Source organism: Topomyia yanbarensis, chromosome 2, assembly GCF_030247195.1.
Source record: "Topomyia yanbarensis strain Yona2022 chromosome 2, ASM3024719v1, whole genome shotgun sequence".
In the NCBI taxonomy this organism is placed as follows: Eukaryota; Metazoa; Arthropoda; class Insecta; order Diptera; family Culicidae; genus Topomyia; species Topomyia yanbarensis.
The window spans coordinates 47869600-47893868 of record NC_080671.1 but is presented as its reverse complement, the minus strand read 5'-3'; the positions used below and the strand labels follow the sequence as shown (position 1 = coordinate 47893868).

Genomic DNA, 24269 nt, shown 5'->3' with positions numbered 1-24269 from the left:
GTTCGCCAAATTTTGGAAGAAGTCTATAAAATAACCCCTTGAAAGCTACCTAAAAATTGTTGTAGTTCGATGCAATAAAAAAATCCCCAAAAATGAAATGTATCTATTAATGTGAAACACAGTGAATAATACATACAATAAAGACCCATTTTTATCAATCTCATGGTATATTTTAGGCTGACAAAATGGGGACATTGACTAAATCGGGCAATTTTTTTTCTTTATAATAAACTGAAGCTGTTAAAATATTCTTCCCGTCCATTGATGTAGTCTGATAACTATTTCTGATTATGATGAACTTTTTATTTTTGCATATTTCCATCTGCATGATAAGGAAAACATGCTCAAGAAAGGATTTACTCGAATTCAATCTTGTTCGTCTGCTAGAGCCCATCAAACATATGTTCATATTTGGCTGATAAAATCGGGGTTTCAATGTATTATAATAGATATTCAGCATTCGAAGAAGTTTCTTGTGAACGAGTGTAGAACGACTTTGTTTCTACTTATTTGAAGTCAGCGGCGTAGCCAGAAATTCGGTTTGGTGGGGGTTTGGTGAAAATCGATCATACTGTCCAAACGGCATAATTCCGAAAGTGTATTTTTTGAAGTTTTAAAATTATGCAGAATTGTTTTTTCAGAAAATAGTGACAGAGTTCGTGTCTTTAGCGAAATTTTTGAGACTTTATTGTAGTCATGAATATTAACCTGAGAAAATTCACCATAAATACTTCTTGGACGATATACCGTCAAAATTATTTACTAAAGACTAAGATACTACTAAGATACTAAACCTCCGAAATTGGTGGTTTCAAAATGATGCTTTCTTGACCTTAAATTACTGTTTTTAATCATTTGACCTATACATATAATTGGTCATATAACAAAAATTAAATGCTCATCAAAATCGATCAGGAACTGCTAGAGTCGAATGGAAATCGTCATTTTTCATAAATTTCTCTCTACATTCGGAAAGTGTTATCCTCGTTATTAATCATCTTACGTTTTCGTCTCAACTCGACGCATTCCCAAAATAAAAACCTGTTTTAATCCACCTAGTAGTGCAATTGTGCTTGTCTCATTTGTCCAGACTACGATTCCATGGCTGGTTATATTCAATACAATGGTGGAAATGAATATTACATGTTCAGTACGATTTGCACATACATACAATGGATCGACAGCCACGATCTTGAGATACTATGTGATACTGAAACATCGCTTGAAACCAGCGGCAGATCATGGAGAAAGATCCGGGAGGTCTAGGTCCTGCCGAAATTTTTCAACCTATTAAGAAATTTTAAACTAGTTTTAATTTTAAAGTAGCAACCCCTCACTGCATACCCCCCTCGGGCCGGTATAATTGAAGATTTTTAGAGTGATTGCATAACCTTTCTATATGAGAAAGGCAAAAATGTACCAAAGTCTAAAAAAGTCAATTTTTGTCAAACATCTCAATGTTTCATGCATTTTAAAGTCATTTGGCATCAAAAATACAAATTTGATTTTGAAAATTTTTCATTTCAGTTTATATGGGAATTTGCTGCGTGATTGCACTCTTCAACTCGTAACCCCGGAACCGGAAGTCCAATCAATAAAAAATTCAATAGCAGCCGATGGGAAGGTTGTACCTTTCATTTGAGCCTAACTTTATGCAAATCGGGCCATCTCTGAGAAACAGAGGTCACATTTTTTTCCACATACACACATACACACACAGACATTTTCCGATATCGACGAACTCAGTCGATTGGCACATGACACGGCCCTCCGGGTCGGGATTACATTGACGAATTTTAGAGTGAATGAGAAAGACAAAAACATTTTTGGCAAATGTTGAAAGTTATGCATTTTTTTGGTGAGCAGTTCTATGTTTCATAGACATTAAATCAATTTTAACTTCGCTTCCTATTAAATAAAGACCCTTATTACAGTACATCTCTACAAAAGCGAGCTCAATTTGAAAATAAATCTGAGGATTATGATTGATTACAGAACTCTGGAATTTTCTATTGGAATGTTTTCAGGCAGGAATTTGACATTGATGCTATTAGACAACTGTGAAATCAAGAGCAATAGATCAGTTACATATCAGGAGGACCCCATTCCGACAATTTATCAAAAGTCCTCATGATGTTTGCAACAACAGGTTATCAATGTACGGATCAGATAATTGTTATTGTAATATTGAATTAAATCAGTCTGCATCAATAAATTTTCAACTTCAATTCAATTTTTTTTTGGGTGCGGTGGGGGGGGGGCGGTGGTTGTATGGTGGTCAACCCCAAAACCTTCTCTTGGCTACGCCGTTACTTGGAGTTATTTATTTCGCTTTTCATTTTCCGATATGTTTCAGATCGATCCGATGGTTATAAGTTAGAAAAATTGCAGTCAGAAGGTTCGCACAAACGAACATTTTCGCACTGATAAGTTATCAAGTTCCTTCCAGACAACTTGGAAGTGTTCGGTGATTATTTCTAGCGGTTGTAGATAGATAAAATGAAATATAAAATTCGTTTTATCGAAATAATGTTTGGCTTATTTAAATGGATTATTACTATATTGAACAATAAATAGGCGACAAAGAGTAATCCACAAACAACAAGCCATAACTTTTAAAGTATTCAAAATAGATATTTGAAGTCTTCAGTAAAGTTGTTCGCAAAAGTAAGAGCTACAAATTTGCTGAAGGCATCATTTCCATATAATCACTTCCAAGAAAATTTGTAAAAATATCTCACTCATAGGGGGATTAATCAGCAAAAGTACAATACCAAAAGAAAGGGCATATTACCTTTATTAAATTCTCCGAGAATACTATTGACCTAAAATAAGCCGTTTTGGCGTTAATAATAGATTACATGTTTTTGGTCATATTTCTGGCAATGGGAAATGATAAAAATCTTTCGTCCGCATTTAATGTTAAATATCTCTTTTGATAATAGTTCGATTTCAACAATCTATAGCTTGTTCGAAAGGTGTTCGTTAAAGCTATCTAAAAACATATAAATTGTTAATCTATCATGTCAATTTCGGCAGATAATTTAAAAAAACTGCAAAAAACGCCATTTTTACGCATTCAAACATTCATATCTTGGAAACTAAACATCAGAATCAAAAACAAATTAATAGCGTTCATACTGTTTTTTAGTTCTTTCACTTAAAATTGGTTTGGATAAGATCGGTTCAGCCATTGCTGAGAAACACGAATGAGAATTTGTCCGTTACATACACACACACACACACAGACACACACACACACACACACACACAGACATTGTCCCAAATCGTCGAGCTGAGTCGATTGGTATATAAGACTCGGCCCTCCGGGCCTCGGAAAAAATCTTGAAAGTTTGAGCGAATTCTATACATTTCTTTTATAAGAAATGTAAAAATGAAATACAAAATTCGATTTGTCGTAATAATGTTTGGCTTATTTCAATGGATTATTACTATATTGAACAATAAATAGGCGACAAAGAGTAATCCACAAACAACAAGCCATAACTTTTAAAGTATTCAAAATAGATATTTGAAGTCTTCAGTAAAGTTGTTCGCAAAAGTAAGAGCTACAAATTTGCTGAAGGCATCATTTCCATATAATCACTTCCAAGAAAATTTGTAAAAATATCTCACTCATAGGGGGATTAATCAGCAAAAGTACAATACCAAAAGAAAGGGCATATTACCTTTATTAAATTCTCCGAGAATACTATTGACCTAAAATAAGCCGTTTTGGCGTTAATAATAGATTACATGTTTTTGGTCATATTTCTGGCAATGGGAAATGATAAAAATCTTTCGTCCGCATTTAATGTTAAATATCTCTTTTGATAATAATCCGATTTCAACAATCTATAGCTTGTTCGAAAGGTATTCGTTAAAGCTGTCTAAAAACATATAAATTGTTAATCTATATTGTCAATTTCGGCAGATAATTCTAAAAAACTGCAAAAAATGCCATTTTTACGCATTCAAACATTCATATCTTGGAAACTAAACATCAGAATCAAAAACAAATTAATAGCGTTCATACTGTTTTTTAGTTCTTTCATTTAAAATTGGTTTGGATAAGATCGGTTCAGCCATTGCTGAGAAACACGAATGAGAATTTGTCCGTTACATACACACACACACAGACACACACACACACACACACAGACATTGTCCCAAATCGTCGAGCTGAGTCGATTGGTATATAAGACTCGGCCCTCCGGGCCTCGGAAAAAATCTTGAAAGTTTGAGCGAATTCTATACATTTCTTTTATAAGAAATGTAAAAATTAAAGAATTAAAAATGTGTTTTGCTAGGAATAATATGCGAAGATGTGATGTAAGATTTTTACTATCGGTGTAGGGCATAGTCTATCGTATAAGTGTATACAGCCCATGATCGCATATTTGTTCCTTTATCTATGGGATTTCCAATCTTTATGTGACTGATTTGCGATTATAGGTAATATACATGATTTGATGCGTTATTTATTATTTGAGCCTTTCATTCTAAAAATTAGCTTCACTGATATGAGAAATATTGGATCAAAGCATACTACTGTAGGGTAGTCGAGAATGCAGTCAAGGAACCCCACTTTCACTTGTCTCTCGTTGTCTCCAATACAGTTAGATGAATTGAAAAAAAATTGTTTTTCAAAAAATGTCCAATACATTCGAAAATATTCGTGAGAGCCACATTTATGCGTTAAGGAAAATTGTGCACCCAAAACGTACCCGGTAATAATCGCTTACATTAATGCAATAAATACAAGCGAAAATTGCAAGCGTTCTGGTAATGTGCATAAATTTCTAGAAGCTTTCTTGCATGTAACACAAGAAACAGAAAAAAATGAATTTTGCCTATGTATTAGTGATGTATGTGTATTGGTGAGCAATATGGTTAAAAAAAAGAGTGTAGTGACATTGAAAAATGAGCCCTGCATGGGCAGATCACTAACCAATACTTTATCAATCCAACTATGCCATCAAATAATTATGAGTTGGATGATATCACGACTAACGAAAAAAAAGTAACGGACGCACCCCCAAGATTTGAACCCGCGTCCTTGCGCATCGTAGCATGGACTATAAACGCTGTTCTACCCTTACACGTGACGACAGAGCGTTAAAACTCGCATAATCAGTTAATCCGCAATTTGGTGCTGTCTCCTGTGTAATGAATGAGCGGCAATACTGCATTTGATGATATTGATAATAAAAAGCGAACGGAAAATAAAAACTCGGCGTGCGTTGCTATAACATCCAGCATAGGCACGTGAATGTGGTGGTAATTTTTTGATAGTGTGTAGAAACATATGTACGTATAGCAAGAGATGAAGTGATTTGAGCGGCTTTAAGGCTCAAGTTACTTTCTTCGAGCATGTGTTAGAATTGATCGTTTGGTAGTATGCGTAGGAAAAATTGTGTACAGCTTTGCCGCCGATTTATGCTATAAAGCATTCATTAAACTCTAAAAGATGAAAATCAGTCGATTTATTAGATTATCAGGATTCAAATCATGCAAAATTGTTGGTGTAAAAACAATTGACCGGATGGTACTTTTGAAAAAGTTGCTGTGGTTTTTTCACTACGCAGTTGTGTTGCGTGCCCCGGGAGAGTGTGGTTTTATGACGAAAAATCACCGCCACTTTTTCAAAAGCACCATTCCACCCGGTCAATTGTTTTTCCACCAACTATTTTGCATGATTTGAATCCTGATAATCTTATAAATCGACTGATTTTCTTCTTTTAGAGTTTAATAAATGCTTTATATGGATAAACCGGTGACAAAGTTGAACGCATTTTTTCCAACGCATACTACCAAGCGTTCAATTCGTGTAGACGCTCACCGAAATTGCAAGCGATTGTTGCTTGCAATTATTGAAAGAGATTTTTGTTTTGGGTGTGCATTTTGACGATTGAAAGAACTTCTTAGAATATGCGCTTGGTGCAATTGCATATAATTTGCATATAATTCCTAACACTTTTCATTAGATGAATAAATGAGTGAAACTATTTTGCGTGCTTGTTTAGGCTGTTTTGTCTTTATGTTTAGTAAATTTTCTCTATCATTTCGTCAATTTATTCTATCATTATTTCAGAGAGCGAGTAAAGGCGCTATAACCTGCCTCATTAGCCATGACAGGGCTAAATACCTCTGTCACATCCCAGGAACCAATTACCATTAACCCTTTTAGCAAAGTCACTCCCAACGATTTATCAGACCCCCATCAAATTGAAACGGTTGTGTACGGTTGTCCACGTTTCTTCCTTATTCAAGGTTCAAAATAATCCGTTGATTAAATTATTCATTGAATGAATAATTTGATTGCCGTATAATTTTGAATCATCTTTATTTTGTACGCTGCACAGTTGGCCTGGCCGCTTTAATGCTTGTGTCATATTCAATATGTGCTACAAACATTAATAATGACAAGAAAAATTGTGGACGAACGTCTGCAATTTTCCAGGATCCCTACATGTATTGGCTGTGTATGTGTAGACTAGACTAGCACGGATTTCGTAATTAACGCGGTTTTTGCAAAAATATGCTAAGTCCGTTTGAATGCAAAAGACTTAGTAGATTTTCGGAAGGATGGAAGAGACGGGTTTGGACTCCTTATGGCCCGCACCTCAACAATATGGGTATTTTCGGAATGGTCTTGACAAGTAGGTGTCAGAAATTGACTTTTGACGCGATTTTGAAATCCAAGATTAGAGAAATTTGCTATAACCCAATCAATATGGATATTTTTGGAATGATCTTGAACAGTAGGTGTCATAAATTGATTATTGACGCCATTTTGAGATCAAAGATGGCAACATCCGGTTTAGCGAAATTCGCTATAACCCAATCAATATCAGTATTTGCGGAATGGTCTTGATGAGTAGGTGCCAGAAATAGTTAAATAAATAAATCTGCACTTTCCCCACTAGGTTTTCCATGAAAAATTGATATTTGATGTCATTTTGAAATTCAAGATGGCGACTTCCAGCTTAGCGAAATTCTCTATACCTCAATCAATATGAGTATTTTCGGAATGGTTTTGACGAATAGGAGACAAACGTCGATGTTTAGCGTCATTTTGAAATTCTATATGACGACTTACGATTTACCGAAATTCCCGCATGAAAAATCTGGGCAATCATCCAAAACATCCTCTAATAGAAGATCTACTCATAAACCAGCGAAATGCAAAATACTTTTTATGTTTTCATCCAGAAGAGTGCAGTGAGAATAGAAGTGAGAGAAGAAAGAGACGTATGTGGTGTGAGTTGGGGGTTTGAATTGTTTGAATTGATTCAAATTAAACACATTGCTTAAATTCAAATAAATTTAACTGTTTAATTAAAACTATTTGTACTACAACTTCCACTTCCAAAACTACTCATATTGATTGGGTTATAGCGAATTTTGCTAAATCGGAAATCGTCATTCTGGATGTCAAAACGACGTCGAAAATCAATTTTTGGAACCTACTCGTTAAGATTACTCCGAAAGCTCTCATATTGACTGGGTTTTAGCGAATGTGGCTAACCCGCACATCTTCATCTTGGATTTCAAAATGGCGTCAAACATCGACCTTTGTTTCCTACTCTTCACGACCATTCCGACAATATCCATATTGCATGGGTTATAGAGAATTTCTGCTAAACCGTAAGTCGCCATCTTGGATTTTAAAACATAAATTTCTAGCATCTAGGGACAATCATACATTACGTAACGCAAAAATTGCCCAAAATTGACTCTCCCTCCCCCATATAACAAATTGTCACAAATTTCACTATCCCCCGCCCCTATTACGTAACAAATCCTTCGAACTTTTTTTTGTTCAGTAAAAACATGTGACTTAACGATCTAGGCTACTCCCCCTCCACCATATGTCACAAAATGTCACAAATTCTCGTACCCACTCCCCCCACTAAACGCGTTACGTAATTTATGAATGGTCCCCTACTTGTCAAGTCCATTCCGAAATACCCACATTGATTTGGTAATAGCGGAACTGCGATAATTGGAAATCCGCGTAAAAAACCTGAGTGAGCAATAAAATTTTTGACATTCGAATTTTTTTTTTCAAAAATTTTCAAGTCCTTGGAACTAAAAAAGTTTTAAATTAGTTTTTAGCGGTTTCCGTTTGTTTTGACAGTAGTTGCTGATGTTTCAGGCTATTATAGACAAAAAAAATCGATTTTGAACATTTCATGGTTTTCCCCCATCCTTTTTTATGTAATAAGAATTTTATGGAAGACTTCATGCGAAAATTTAAGGTGACCATTTTCATGGGTATCTTCCTTCTTTGGTTTTAAACTGTGAAGCCCCGTTCCATTTTTTTTCAAAAATGTCTTCACAAGGGGTTTCCTGGGACTCCAAACTATCACCATTTTTTACGTTCTGCTCCCCGATCGTGTGTTGAACAGTGTTATCTGGAAAAATCTGTAAAATACAGAATAATCTGTTTATGTGCTAGCCCTGCTCCTGCCTCATTTCGATACACAGAAACAGGGCTATAAGCGATTTGGATGGAGAACGTTTTGTGCGTGCCTGTACGCTACGGAATTTCAGTTGATTACGCAAACAATGAAAATTTCTATTCGCGGTTACAACTCACCTCTCTTCATCGCGACTAACTTCGTTTTTACACACTGAAATTGTTCCAAGATATATGAATTAGTGGACAACCTTGTAGCATACCCCTGTTGATCTTGGAATTAACACTTTTCGAATCTCTTACAGCTACTTTGTTTTGTCATGGTTTATAGGGTTATGTGTTTTGGCTCTACAGTCTTCGGTTTACAAAAACACTATTTTGTCTTTATCCGATGTTTCGGTCCGTTTGCGACCGAAACGTCGGATAAAGACAAAAAATGTTTTTTAAACGAAGACTGTATAGCCAAAACACATAACCTTAAAGTTACTACAGTTGACCCCCATCCAAAAGCGTAATACCATAGTTTATACTCAACCCGATGCCTCTTTCACTGATCTGCGATCAATGCCAATGAAGTTGGTGTTGTTAGTGGAGCATATAATCGTGTGAGAACTTGTGGTAATGTTTCCGTTTCTTTGCACATCAAATCTTCGTATTGCACCAAGCGCAATGTTGAACAGCAGCTTGGAGAGTGCATCTTACGTCAGAAACGAGTCAGATGTCGTCCATTTTGACGGTTGAATTTCACTTATCCAATGTTATGCGAATCATCTTATTCAGGTCCGTTGAAAAGCCATGTTCAACCATTATCTGCCATTTCGTTTCACTGAATCAGATGTTGAGTTGGATTCCTGGAATTTATGCAGTACTTGTCGCAAGGTAAACATCTAGTCCGTCGTTTATCTTCGAAAGCCGCTAAGGTATTCGCCGACAAATAATCCAGTCAATGGATGTAGTTTGCTAAACACAACACGGGAGAATATCTTATAGGTAGCATTGAGGATTGCTATGCCTCAATAGTTATTTCATTCGAGATTGTGAAGATTATGCATATGAGCTCATTTAACCCATGTGGAGCATTCCAATCACGCAGTGGTTTGCCTCGAACAGCCGATCACTCCTGATTTTTGATTTGGCTTGCATTCCGTCCATCCCAACCACCTTACCGTTTTTTAGCTTTTGAATAGCCTTTCACACTTCATCTAGCCTGGGTGGATCTACAGCATATCCTTCGTCCTCAATCTGATTTCGCTTTTCGACTACAATAGCAGCTCGAAGTGTTCCTTCCACCTGGCAGCCACTTCTGTAGGATCTGTCAACAGATTACCATCTCGGTCGTCAAATATTGTTTGATTTTGTGAGATACAACCCAAGGACGATCGTGGGAAGATGGTGGAGATCTGAGGTTCTATGACGTCCCTGAAAATATGCCTTGACAAACTAAAGATTATCTTTAGGGCTCTTTCCAAAGCACTATCAAACGATATGGTCTATTGTACCGTATGACGAGGTAGAGGTGAAGAAAGCACTCGGACAGAGTGGAATGTTGCTTTGAAAGCAGCAATCTAAGCATTGCCGAACATGTTTGGTATGGTGCTCCGAAATCATTTATGGAGAGCGATCACGATTTATCGAAGAACCAGTTCGGATTCCAGAAGGCGTACTCTACAGTGTGGACACCGTTCGGACAGTGATCGAAGGAATCAAGGCGGTCCTCAAACGAAGGACCCTTCTCCTAGATAGGCTCCTAGGTTAATAGATATTGCAGCAGAGCGAGCTGGGAAGCCATTGCTCAAGCTCTACACTAAACGAGGGTTGCTAGTTACCCAGGCAGAAATTTGAGGAATTACTTCAAGATCCGGGTTCCGAATTCTTTGCTGTTAGCCAAGGGTGCGAAATTTTACACCTAACTTAACCGACAAATTTGTTCACAAATGTTAACAGTGTATAGCTAAATGCGAGCGGCACAGAACAATTATGCACTAAATTATTATACTGGTGGGTGACAGAAGGATTTAAAAAGCGTACATGTTTCTTTTTGTTAGAGAAAACAAAGCAGTGCTCCAAAACGTTATGGAACAATCGCTCTAACTGTCTGATTCCAGTGCATGCTCATGGTTCTTGTAAAATCCAACCCAAGGTCAATTAAAATCTCCACGTCACCATGTCTTCAGAGGTAGCAAGCCTAGTCACCGTTGCGCATTCAGCGCAGAATTATCGTCTCAAACACACCGAGAAATTAATAATCTGCTTCTTTCAACGTCCCTACTTCATTGCTTTGAAGAGCAACAGTGAGTATAAGCGGATTTGGATAGACAAACTTTGTATGCGTCTGACCGCTACGGGATTTTTTTGGCTACGCAAACCATATGGAAAATCCTATTCGCAGTCGCAACGCTCCTTTCTATCTCGCAACAAACTTCGTATTCACTCGCTACAAGTATTCTGAATTCGTCGACAACCTCGTACCATACCCTATCAATTTGAACCATGTAATTAACACCGTTCGAACCGCGTCGATCCCAGCTACTTTGTTTTGTCATAGTTTATAGTTAGCTCAAAGCTTGTTCACTGATCTGCGATCAACGCCAATGAAGCCGGTGTCTTCCGTGAAGCTAAGAAGCATGTGGGATCTCGTGATAACGGTTTCGTTCCTTTGCACGTCAGATCTTCGCATTGCACCTTTGAGCGATATGTTGATCAATAGATTAGAGAGTGCATCAAACGCCGAAAACAAGTCTGACGTCTCTTCGGCTATATTTGCAGTTGCGTTTAACTCGTTCAATGTTACTCAAATCATTTTATTCAGGTGTGTTGGAGAGCCATGTTCAAGCATTATCTGCCTTCGTCAAAAAATTGAATGTTTCCAAAATTGATTACATCTCGAGGAACATTTTGAAATCCACAGTCCACCTGAGTTGAGTTAGCCGAGCCACACACTCGAGAAATGTTTTGCGAACGAGTTACAGATGCCGCTGGGAACTTCCTGATATCCTCCATCTCGTCATAGAGAACCAGGTGCGGACAAATCTGCGTTACTAGAAGTGGAGGATGATGTGCGTCTACAGCAACTAAAGGCTCAAGTGCCTTTGAAACGGTGCAGTTCATTGAAGCTTCTTCATTTATAAACAGGAGGTCCAGGATTCGATTTCGCCTATTATTCACTGTAGACATTGGTCGCATGTTCAGTACGGACATTCCGTACAGTAAGATAGTACTCGCCCTCGAAAAGGTTGATTCAGAAGGGTCTGGGAAGGCATACCCGGAGGGGGTGCTTTTCCAAAGAAGTCCAGGTTCATTGTAATCACCAAATAATAGATGTTCCGTGTTGGGTTCAGTGGAAGTTGCGATGTCAAGTGCGGAGTCTATGTGCTTCTGAATAATGTCTACATCATTTGCGGAATCGGAAGGAATATATACAACACCCACACAGAAATTAGTATAGAAACCACGAATATTTACCCAGAGTAGTTCGAGATTGTGCGTGTCATTTTTCTGTTTGGATGAGAGTCGGTTGGAAACTGCAATGAGCACACCACCACCACGTTTCTTCCCCGCATTATTAGGATCGCGATCGTTACGATATACCGGGTACCTTGAGCCAAATAATTGGAGCGAGTTGATTTGATCATTCAGCCACGTTTCGGTTAGAACAATAACATCATTATCCTCATCTGAAGCAGCGGCGAACATTGTTGTACGTAGTCCTCTCACGTTCTGATAGTAGTTTTTCAGATATCCCTGCAAGTTTCCTGCTGACGGTTGAACGGTGGTAGATTGAGTGATGGTGGAAGACGGTGATTTGTTTAGATCGAAAAAAGTCGTTGTCGTGTCCTTCAAGTTCTGTGGTGGACGGATGGGTGTCGGTGACAGAATCGACCTGATTACGTATGTTGGCAAGCTGCAATAGTGAATCAATGGGGAGGGGGGCGCAGTATCTCGAGTAGCTTCGGGAGGACGTCCTTAGCTTTACCTGACCGGGCAACCATAATGCCAAAGTTCTGTGATAAACAGATGGGAGTCGTTGACGGAGCCAAGCTGATTACGAAATTTATGGTACAAGAGGACAGGGAGAGTGATTTTTGAGCAGCTTTCATGTTACGTAATTTTTGAATGGACCCATGCTGTTGGTTGAACTGTCTGGAGGAGTAGAGAACGTCAGGGTGCGGGCGAAATCATGATAACGGTTCGCGGAGACAGCAATGGGATTTGGCGAATAGTGGTGGATGGACACACAGACTCATACCGGTTCTCTCCATCTGGGTAAATGAAAATCACCTTCTAATCGACGCAGTTCCGTCTGCATATAGTTGATTTAGACAGTACTTATATCGGTTTCGACAAACGGCGTCGCCTTTGTCTCCGAAGTGTGTAAATGCAAAGGAAACACCGGAGCATGTAGTCCTCGTCTGTCTTAATTCCTTAGTAGCATTTAGAAAACTGTTTTACTTAGAGCGGAAAATATATTTGCTGAAATGCGCCGATATATAGGGCATATGGAATGACACCAGCAAAGCAGTCACACTAGTTCTGTCGGAGCACTATCGAAAGTGGTGAAACGAACAGCAAGTTAGTAAAACCTAACAGCTGAAATATATCATTTGTTCAGTCTAAAGATATGTCAGCTCGTTCGAATACAATGTCGTACGACATAAAATGTATAATTTTGAAAAAAAAGTATGATGAAGGCTACAACTTTATTTTGTAATAAAAAATGAACGAAATTAATCGAATCACCTTTCCATGATGGTTCCTTTTCAAAGACAGCATTACCAACATACCACCGAACATTTTCGACGGAAAGTCGAGCAAAAAATATTATTTAATTGCGCGTCCTTGATACAAAAATTACATACGAGCGGCAGGGTTGACGTTAAATTGCCATCGCTTAACCTTCTCTTACCTTCATCGGAAAGCCAATTTGGCCAAACCACCCGCATGTGCATGTCTGATATCAGTTTAATCACTCGTGGTTATCCTTTTCCTCCCCCATCATTCAGTCCATCCCGCCCCCCAAAAATAAAAAGCGTTTGGAAAAGGCTTACGAACCTGACAAGCACAAATCCTTCCTGACCCCTTGAATCCAATTCAGCGCAATGGCAGCGAGCGAGCGAGCGAGCGGTGAGGAGGTTTACCCTTCTTGAAAATTAAATGCCTTTCTGACTCCTCTCGCAAGATGGCGAGAGGATATTCCGCGATGCGGCGCGGAGCGAGGGTGTATGTGCGGCGGACAAAAGGTGCAATCCAATTAAAATTGTAATCAGCTCAACCTCGTTGTTGCAGGCGGATAACACAAGGAAAAACTTTTTTGTGTGCTTCCTCCCGCCCGCTTCGTTTCCTTCTTGATCCATTCCATATCTAACCTAAAACGGGTTGGGTTGGTTTTCTTACCGACGGATGGATGTATTCGGAGTGTGGGGTTCGACGAATGCGAGATATTGCACACACAAGGCTAAACGACTAGTCCCCCGGTTGCCGCTACTTGAGGTACAGGATCGGACTAGACTGGGAAAGTAAGACACACAAAAAAACTAGAAAGGTTGAGAATCGGAGAGATTGTCTGCACGTCTGTTTCGGAGAGGATCCAACCGATCGGGGAGAAGTCCCGCGATAAGACGAAAAGGAAGAGAAAATTAGATGAATTTTGCAGTAATTAAACCCCTACATAAGGTATAATCCTAATTAATTTATTCAAATTAAAAAAAAAGTGCGGTATGGAAGGGCGATCCGGTGGGTGGCGTTCCGGGGAGTAAAAGTGCCAAGTGTTTAATCGGGTATCAACCGCCCGCGGAAAACCGTTTCAGGGAAAAACGGGAACCAGTCACGAAACAAAAAAAAAAAATTCACGGTTAAATTGAAGCGTGCCGAAGAAAGCTGCAAAAAGCGAAAAAGACCGTGGCCAGTTGTTGGATGGTAAAAAATGAAAGGGCTATGTTGAAAAAAAGGAACTTACCTTTCGGGATTATCCTTTTGAGTTAATTATATCCTTAATTATTCTGATAATATCGCATAATCTGTAAATTAGAGGAGGGAAGAAGAAGAAGAAGAAAGTACGAAAAGTTAGTCAATTTGATTATCCCGATAGTCGCGGAGGAAGGAAAGACAAAAATAACGACTCGATTTGGGTTAATTAGACTTCATCGTCAGTGTCAGGAAAGAAAGATAGCATTAGCCTTTTGTTTGTCTATGCTGTGCACTGAGAAAATCGATAAGTGGATTGTGGATTGAATTCCGAATGTAAAAGATTTATTATTGTGAAAGTATGTTGACTGCTACTTATTGAAAAATACAAGTTTGTTTGATTTCGTGATATTCAATAAATGAAATGAAACTCAAAGCGACAAAAGATATCTTCTGAACACTTTCAAAATATTTCTCGCTGTGCATCTGTCACTCCACTATTGACTAATGATCTCGTAGTTCCGATTACTTTTTGCTGCGCTTGCCGGAGCGAGAAAGACAAGTTACTGACCTTGCCAGTCTTCCATCATTCACCGAGAGACTAGCTCTGATTGAAATTGATTTTCTCCGTCTATCATCTTTACAACACATTCGTTCCGGTGCGATAGCAGCAGGATGGTGGTAGATACCGAAAATCTCAGAATTCCATGATCCGTTTTTTTCTTTACAGGCTTACAGCCCGGTTCATTATCATTCTTTATTCCAGTTGGTTTGTACTTGGAAAGTTGGGAAAGTGGATCTTCCAAAAATTGCGCCCATCACTGTAGCGTGTAGAAAGATTCTGACAGAGCTAGTATCTGATTTGATGATGTGTGTTTTTTGTGAAGTGTGTCATATTGCCATCCGTCTGACTTTAACTGAATATTCCAATATTGGACGTTATTTTCGAAGAATCCGTAGAATGCTATATCCTTATTCGTGTGATAGAACTAAGCGGCTTGTTCGTCCAATCGCCACCCACCTAAACGTTGCAAGCCCATACGCACGGTTGACTCACAAACAACCCCCTGTTACTAGTCATTATCGGAACCGGATCGATTCGATCAATTAATTAATTGAAATTGAAAAGTGAGAATGGGATACAGCTTGCTCCCTAGTTTAACTAGTCAAGCTGGGGAAGTGTTGCCATGTCGTGAAGTGGATTCGAATACATTGTTGTATTTGTTCAGTCGTAATTAGTACATCACTCATTAGAAAATCCGAGTTTATACACCTTTACAAGAAGCACTATCATATGCATACAGACTGCAAGTTACTGGTCTTTCGAAAGAGGCCTGTGCACAAGGGGAGGGTTTTAGGGGTTCAAACCCCTCCCATGGGGGTTTTGAATTACTTTCAAAATATTATAAACTTCCTGTTCAGGGATGAAATTATACAGCGAGCCGTGCCATTCGAGTTCGGTTACTCTAGAAACAAGTCGTTGAAAAAACCAAGGAAGAAACCTTGCGAAGGTGGCTGGTAAGGGGTGTGAGTTATGTTGGTCGGCATCTCTGGATCGGTTCATGTTTCGATAGTAGCACTAGTTGTGAGTAGATCAGCTTCACAGCAAAGGTCGGTCAGCGGACTAGCAAAGTGATCTAAGGAAAAAGCATAACGTCAGAGAAAATCAAGATATCGTTATTAATATTTATTGCCGATAATCTCTCCATCGGAGTGACTGACAGCTAAATGGCCCGCGAAAATGGTCATCGGTATGGGGAGGAATACCTCCGCCGAAAAATTCTCAGCAGCAGCTGGCAAATAAATAGGAACGACTAACGAAACTATTTATTTGCTATTTAGAAGGATAAGAAACCCTGCGAAGGTGGTTGTAAAGAAATGTAAATAATTATGGTCGACATCTCTGGATCGGTTCATGTCTCAACAGATGACGACATTTGCAGCAGATCTGAGCAGGGCGGATATACTGAGAAGGTTGGACAGCAAACAAGAAAAAGCATCAATGGAAAAAAACATGAACGATTAACACGGATCCGTGCTTCAGTAGATCCACGCAAACTCAAATCGTTGACTGCACCGTCGATCTCAACGTTGTGAGCGGGCATGCAGACACGGTAGTTCTTCATAACTGGCTTGTCGCTAGTAACATAATCAGCTTTCTTTAGTCACAATAACACAATTCTGAGCCTATTTGGCCGCAGTTTTTTCGAAAGAGTATTTAGCGGATTGTATATGATCCAAAGGATCAGAGTTCAATGTGTATGATTCAAATGGGAAGTCAGTGTCTGATACTAGGGGCAGATCACTCTAGAAATGTATATCAAACGTGCATCGAATTTGAAAAAATGCATTATGTTTATAATTATATCTGATTGAACTGACATTTTGCATAGAGGTACTAATAGTTTTGAAGTGTATCTAGTTATAAAATTTGATGGTTATTTTCCTTCCATACAAACTATTGGAATACTTATATACAGTCTCTTGAATAGATGCTCCCTCCATCGCCTCCAAATACCTAGCGTCAGCTGATTTCATGAATATTCAGATTTGTGGCTGGAATTTACATGAAATGAGCGACAGTCGGTCGAATCTTTTGTAAATTTTGTTTTTCTGTATTTTTACCAGGTTCCAAGTATCGGAAGTAAATCAGCCTTATTATGCATTACGACGGATCGATTTTTCGTACTTATGTAATTTGCATTGTAAATAACGACAGCAAAAGTAAACGGAAATCAGAGTCGATTGAACCACGTTCGTCCGAAAAATTCCGTCGTAATGCGGAATAAGGTTGAATATACCGAACGGTTGGTAAAGGAACAAATGTTCAAATAAAGTTTTTGAATTATTATATGATAAAAGCGGGTTGAATTCACTAATAAATCGTCAGCTCAATAAACTGGTCTGCACAGCCAGTCTTGCAGAAAAGTCCGTCGCCTTCAAGTACCTAGCGTCAACTTATTTCCCAAAGTCTTCCGAAAAAATTCGCAACCTTAAAACACCTGACTTTGAATTATAGTAGATCAAATCTTCATCGAGCTTATATTTAAAATTTAGAAGAACTATAGTGTTTTTGGCGCTTCATATGGATGGCATTACTTTCCGGCTAGATTGGTTAGACAAATGCTGTAAAGGGCGCAAGACTGAAATTCCGCCAAGGGCGCCAGAAGGCCACCCTACGGCTCTGGTGGTATCACGATAACGTAAACAGAAATTACGAAAATCGCGACTAAGATCCTGAAATCATGAACATAAACACCGCTTATCTGAGAGAAAAATCCGATTGAAAACTCATGAATAACATAGCACAGAATAACGTAATAAGAAATCACAAAAATCGAGAATAAGCTCCTGAAATCATGAACATCGTTTGTCTATCGGCTGTGTATTCCCAAATTATGAACAAGTTTCATAACAAATACTAAACATGTCCCGGTTAACGACAACAGTAACCCAACTAAACATTCGAATGTAACGCCATGTCTACATTCGGGACGTACTACTTTTTTGAAAACCAAATATTTCCATGAATACGAGGTTTATTATTTATAATTTCAGGAAATTTATAACGGTTTTCAAAATTGTTCAGTTCAAGAAATCGTGATTTTTTCATAAATTTATGCATGGATTTTTTTCTGTGTACACAGAAAAAAATAGTTTGTAATTTTAAGTTTATTTTCATGCACATATTTGGAGCATGAATATAAATGTAAAATTAAGTTCCACCACAAACACACACGACTTGTCGTGCTTTCTTCGACGAATTTTATTATAATTTTACACGTGAATTGAAAACTACAGTTTCTGTAAACCGAAAACCAATGCGCTTGAATATATTTTTACTCGAATACTGCTGTAAAATGAATGACATGTAATATTACACGAATGAAAGTGTAAAATTGTATGCTGTTTGATGCTCCAATTGATTTTAACGTAATTATCAATCAAATTTTTGATTCAATCGTTGTATGTTTACATTCGTATTGATTTACATGTCGTTTAAGTTTCATTATTTTTTGGTGTGTACCCACGAGCTTTTCCTAGTTAACGAGTTGACAACTATCAGGAATCAGGAATCAGTAGCGTCTGGCTCAAATGGCACGTTCCCCATGTTGTTCGGAGATTTGTGCCTTGCCAAGAATCGTCTTTTCATCATTTTCCTGATGGGAAGGATTGGGGAAGTGGTAAGGTTAGGGGTAAGGAAAACAACGACACAGAACAATTAAAACAGAGCATTCTGCTCCCCCGGAGTGATGCTGAACGATCTGCAGGTGCTACAACAGCAGGAATAAAACTTCCAACCCCCGGAGGGATTTAGAACCTCTACTCAAACAGTGAGCGGATATATCAACACCCCCGAGGGGATATTGAGATAACAGAACGACAACACCCCCGAAGAGATATTGTCATTCAAATACAACTAAAAAACTATAGCTCTTTACCACACTGGGTTAGGAACAAAAGCATATCCTTAAATTTCAGCTCTCTGTACATAGGTTCATCTATGTATGGAGAACCAAAAATCCGGATGCGCAATTGCATATCAAATGATATGATGTTCCGTAATCGGATTCACAAAGATCACATGAATAATACTCAGCGCGCTAAATAGTAGCCATGTGATAATTGAGTTTGCAGTTGTGCTTGGAAAAATGCAACAAATTTCTTGACATTTTCGGACTCACATCCGCCAGAAAAACCTTTGTTTGAACACAAGTTTGCAAGCTACGCCAATGGTTGGCATGTTCGAATGCAGCCCAAGAGCGAATCTTGTGCTTTATCCAACTTATTGACAGTGGTAGAACTGGTTCCGGACCAACGAAATCAGTCGCACCACCAGCTCTAGCCAATTCGCCCGCCTATTCATTTCCAGTAATACCGGAATGACCGGGTACCCATAGAAGGTAGATTGCATTTGAAATGCTAAGTTCTTCGATTTGAGTTCGACATGCGATTACTAATTTCGATCTCGAATTTGCCGAACTAAGTGCTTTCAGGGCAGACTGACTGTCAGAGCAAAAATAGATTCTTTTACCGCGAATTCCCTGTTGAAGTGCGGATTGTACGCCACACAAAATCGCAAAGATTTCTGCTTGGAATACGGTACAGTATCTACCAAGCGAATGAGATTGGTTTAATCTCATCTCATGACAATAGACACCAGCACCGGCTCGGCCCTCCAACAAAGAACCGTCCGTATAACAAACTACGTATTCTTCAAGTTGTCGCTCCATCCAGCCAGACAGCCATTCCTCACGAAGAGGAATTCTCACATTGAAAGTTTTAGAAGGAAAACTAGATGTGAGTGTAAGGTCACTGGGAGCAAGTGTATATTCATCCCAAGTAACCATTTGGGGCCACAGTCTTGTGTGGCTAGTTACACGATCTATTGGGTTACTGTTCCAGAGCCCAGTAACCTACATGGAAAAAATCCGATTATAAATCCATGAAAAAATGATCGCTATTTCGTGAACTGAACAATATACGAAAACCGTGACCAAGTTCCTGCAATTATGAGCAATAAACCTCGTATCCATGAAACAATTTGTGTTTCCACACAACTAGATCGTCCCGACTATATACATGGCGTTACATTCAAATGTTTTGTTGGGTTACTGTTGTTCGCTGGACATGTTCAGATTTTGTTATGAGTCTTGTTCATAATTTGGGAATACACATCCGACAGTCAAGCGATTTTGATCATTTCCGGAGCTAATCCCCGATTTTTGTGATTTCGTATGACGTTACCGTGCTATTTTATTCATGAGTTTAATATCCGATTTTTATGCCAGGGTAGCGAGATCTATGTTCATGATTTCATGATCTTTGTCGCGATTTTCGTAATTCCTATTGACGGTATCGTGAGATTTCAGTTATGAGTAAAGTTATTCATGCTCATAATTTCAGGATCCTAGTCTCGATTTTGAATATTTCATTAACGAGTAATGTGATTTATGTCAATGACTGCAGGAACTTTGTCATGGTTTTCATAATTTCTGTTCATGTTGTCGTAATATTTTAGTCACGTAGGTAGGGATTCATTTTTATTTATGTTCATGATTTCAGGATCTTAGTGACAATTTTTGATATTTTTGTCACGAGATGTGTGATTTATGATTATAATTTCAGGACCTTAGTCACGATTTTTGTAATTTCTGTTTATTTTATCGTGATATTTTATTCTAGAGCTTACTTTCAAATTTGACACGTGGAGTAATGTGACATGAGCAGTTTCATCGTGGTATTCGTAATTTCTTTTCGCCTTGACGCGATCTGTTATTTTCTGTTACTTTTGGGTTTTACTCATTGTAACGTGATAAGGTGAACTGGATCCTAAAAGTGTGACTAGCTCGCGGTATCGTGTTCTGTAAACTATATCACGAACACGATTTGTGCGCTCAGCGCAGTTTTCGCTTTCTATCCAGACATCACACTGAACCGTATCAAATGAATAACGATGTTCGAGGTCCTAATATTTTTTTTGTTTCTACAGCTTGTATCTATTCTTGGTCGCTAGCAGCTAGATATTTCATGAAATGTGCACGGAACAAGAATGATTCCACGACTAATACTCCAAATTTCACGTAAAAATTTCATTATACTAGAAATCATGAACCAGTTCACGAATACATGAGTAATATGTAATGAACTTGGGAACCATTTCACGAGCACGGATATTGAATCGTGGGCAATATATTTGGAATCATGAACCTGTTTACGATTACATGAATAATATTTGATGGATTTGTGAACTACTTCACAAGCACGAATGGTAACTTGTGACTATTATACTAGATAAAATGAACTAGTTCACGACATGAATAACATTTTATAATTTTGTGATTTATTTCACGGGTACGCATGGTCAGTCGTGACTATTATACCAGGAATCATGAACGAGTTCTCGAATACATGAATAATATTTCATGATATTGTGAACTGTTTCAGGGGCATGAATGGTAAGTGACTAATATATTAGGCATCACGAATTAGTCGATGAGGATTGAATGGATTCATCAATAAAATTCCGAGTTTCGTGAAATAGATCACGAGAAAATATCCACAATGTTTTGATTTTGCGAACTAATGTGCCTAAATCTATGAATAACATCATGAGTCAACTGAGTTTAATGATCATAATGTTGTGCACTAGTTCACGTACAGAAAATCGATTTGGTAATGACAAGAAAACCGTGACTGAATTTCACAAAACAAAAATAAATATTTCCACTATTTCCGCGTTATAAGGGCGTTACTAAAGCGAAATTGAACATAATTATAAAACACATGATTTTTGTTCATAGTAAAAACGTAAACGTAAAAACGTGAATCTTTCAGAATTCATGGTACTTTATTCACGATTTTAGGAACAATGTTTATACGGTTTAACGGTGGCCCCGGATGGCAAGATACAGGAGGTTGTTTAGTCGGTAGGATTAACTACTTCAAACCAATCAGGCACTACCGCTGACCAATTCCATTCCTTCTCGATAATAGACATGTACCCAATTTGTTGAGCTAAATCGATTGGTACACAATACAGTCGTAATTCGCTGGTTGGGCCACACCTCTGTTCAACTAACGAATTTGGACCGACTGACAGATGTCAAAAACTCTCCAAAGGAGACGTTAGTAGTGTAATTGTATCTATTCACATCTCTAATAATTGTCGGATGGATTGTCAAAGTAAATTTGACATAACATTTTGACATTCAGATGCTTTTTAGTTGGACAATGGTTCAACTAGCGGAGGTCCAACTAGAAAGCGGTCCAGTTAAAAAGTGTCCAACCAGCGAATCACGACTGTACTCGGCCTTCCAGGTCTCATAAAAAATCGTCAAAGTTTATCCTTTCTTTTAAAAGAAACGTAGAAAAATCAAAACCTTCCCCATGAGCATTTTCTGCGCGCGGGCCTGTTTCGAACAATAACCATGTTGATCTTGCTACCAGTCATATACGACTGTGGTAACAAATTATTACACAGGTAGAAGAAATTCTTGCTCCCAGCAATATTTCACTCACATGTAGTTTTGCTTACAGAACATTCCGTGTGAAGATTCTCGAGTGAGAGGAGCGGTTGTTTGGCTATATGAAGACACAACAAAAAACTAACACAGCAAATCATCTTTTTTCCAGAGACGTTCTACAAAAAACTTCGTCACCGAGTCGCTAGTTGATATTCTTGCATGAAAAAATTACAGAATGTTTTTGAAATGATGTAGTATAATGTACAAAAGTTTCGATCAATTCGCTTCACCCATCTTTCTAAAATAATTTGACAAAAAGAACTGATTTTTTTACGCTGGAACCCTAATCCCCCCTTAAAATAAAAATTGTTACTTGCGCTGAGTCAAGTCGGCATGATGATTTGTGGTCGTGAGTGGCGTAACTCTTTTTAGCATTTTTGTAATATAATACTAAGAGCATTTTTAGAGGATGCTTCACATTAGTCGGAAGCTTTTTGTACGCGGGGATGGTTATGCCAAAGGTTACCTGTCACGAATTTCGAGAGGACACAACATTTTGTCCCGTCCAGTGCAATAGCCATTCAAAATCGTTGCTCACCACAGCAAGTGGTGAGCTGTCATATAGACGTAGTAGTCCTTCGGAACATCACAATTCTGTGCTTATCTGGGCAAAATATCTGATACCGCTGAATAAGTCGTAGCTTTGTTTTACTTGCATGTGCAAAAATGGGTGGACAATGTCTGGGACATAACCAGAATGTCGTGTTGGCACTGACTAACTGATGATTCAATGTAATGATATGCACCGTAATAAGCAGTTCACAAACAAGGTCACAGTTCCTAAACTTGTCTCCTCAATATATTGGTCTTGATATACAGATATAGCACATCGCAAAAAGTACCTATCATTCGGAAAAAAATGTCCTATAATGTCATGAAATATAGAGATCTGATGTAATCTCAAAAAATGCCTTTCTGTGACATTGGTTTTTTAATGGAGGTACGACCTGAGTTTAGAAATAAAGCTTTTAATTTGGTATGCCTTAGATATGCATGAAACGTCAAAATCTGGTGACAACTCGAAAAAAATAATTTTAATATTTTTTTTTTGAAAATTCAAAAGTTTCAGAGAACAAAAATCACGAGATGATACAAGATCCGACGTTTCATACATTTCTAATGCTTATTGCATCAAAAAGAAATTAAAAGCTACCTTTCCAAACTTATTTACCAAGCCCCGTAAAGGCTCTCCAATATTTACCAAGCCCCGTAAAGGCTCTCTACAAAAATTCGACATGACACTAAATCTTGTTTTTTAACCATCTAAGCCATTTTGTATCAAAACTATGATATTTGTATAGAAACTTTCTTCGAGGTGCCTCGTTACAAAATTCGATGGATACGTGTTTCCCACACGTGCCATAGGCACCCTATTATACAGTTTCCTGAATAGATGCTCACATAAAATGGGTGGCAGTCAAACACGAACAAACTTCGGTCGAATGTTTTAGAAATCGGATCTTTCGGTATTTTGCAAGCTTTCAATCATCGGAAATAAACATAGCTGTTATTGAAGGGTTGAACCACAGAGGCGGGTCGAATTCCAAAAAAAAAAAATCTTCTTCTCAGTAAACAGTCTTCCGGAACAATCCTCCATCCGTCGCTTTTATATACCTAGAGTCTACTGATTTCTCAAAGTCTACCGAAAAAATATTCCGTCCGTCACCATCAAACACCTAACTTCGAATGATATTAGAGACGAATTTGCATTTAAAATTTCACAAAACTATAGTGTTCTGTTGGTATTCCATACTGATGGCTTTGCCCGAAATACACGCTGCTGTCTTTCAGGTACATTGAAATATAGATTACTTTTCGGTTAGATTGTCTTACACATACTTAGCTTCATATTCACTGCGGCATATTCGCGGACAATGCTGCTAGCGTAGACAAATGACGCATGGGGCGCAAAGTTC

At 38.2% G+C, this 24269-nt stretch overlaps 1 protein-coding gene across 6 annotated transcripts in view; it reads right to left on the bottom strand.

The window, feature by feature from the left end:
* Positions 1 to 24269, bottom strand: part of LOC131684436 (LIM domain transcription factor LMO4) — a 1051444-nt gene that overhangs the window by 263054 nt on the left and 764121 nt on the right. For all 6 annotated transcript variants that reach the window (XM_058967295.1, XM_058967301.1, XM_058967300.1 and 3 more), the window contains one exon: positions 14379 to 14439. The gene's annotated coding sequence lies outside the window, so the exon portion shown is untranslated. The remainder of the gene's footprint in view (positions 1 to 14378; positions 14440 to 24269) is intronic.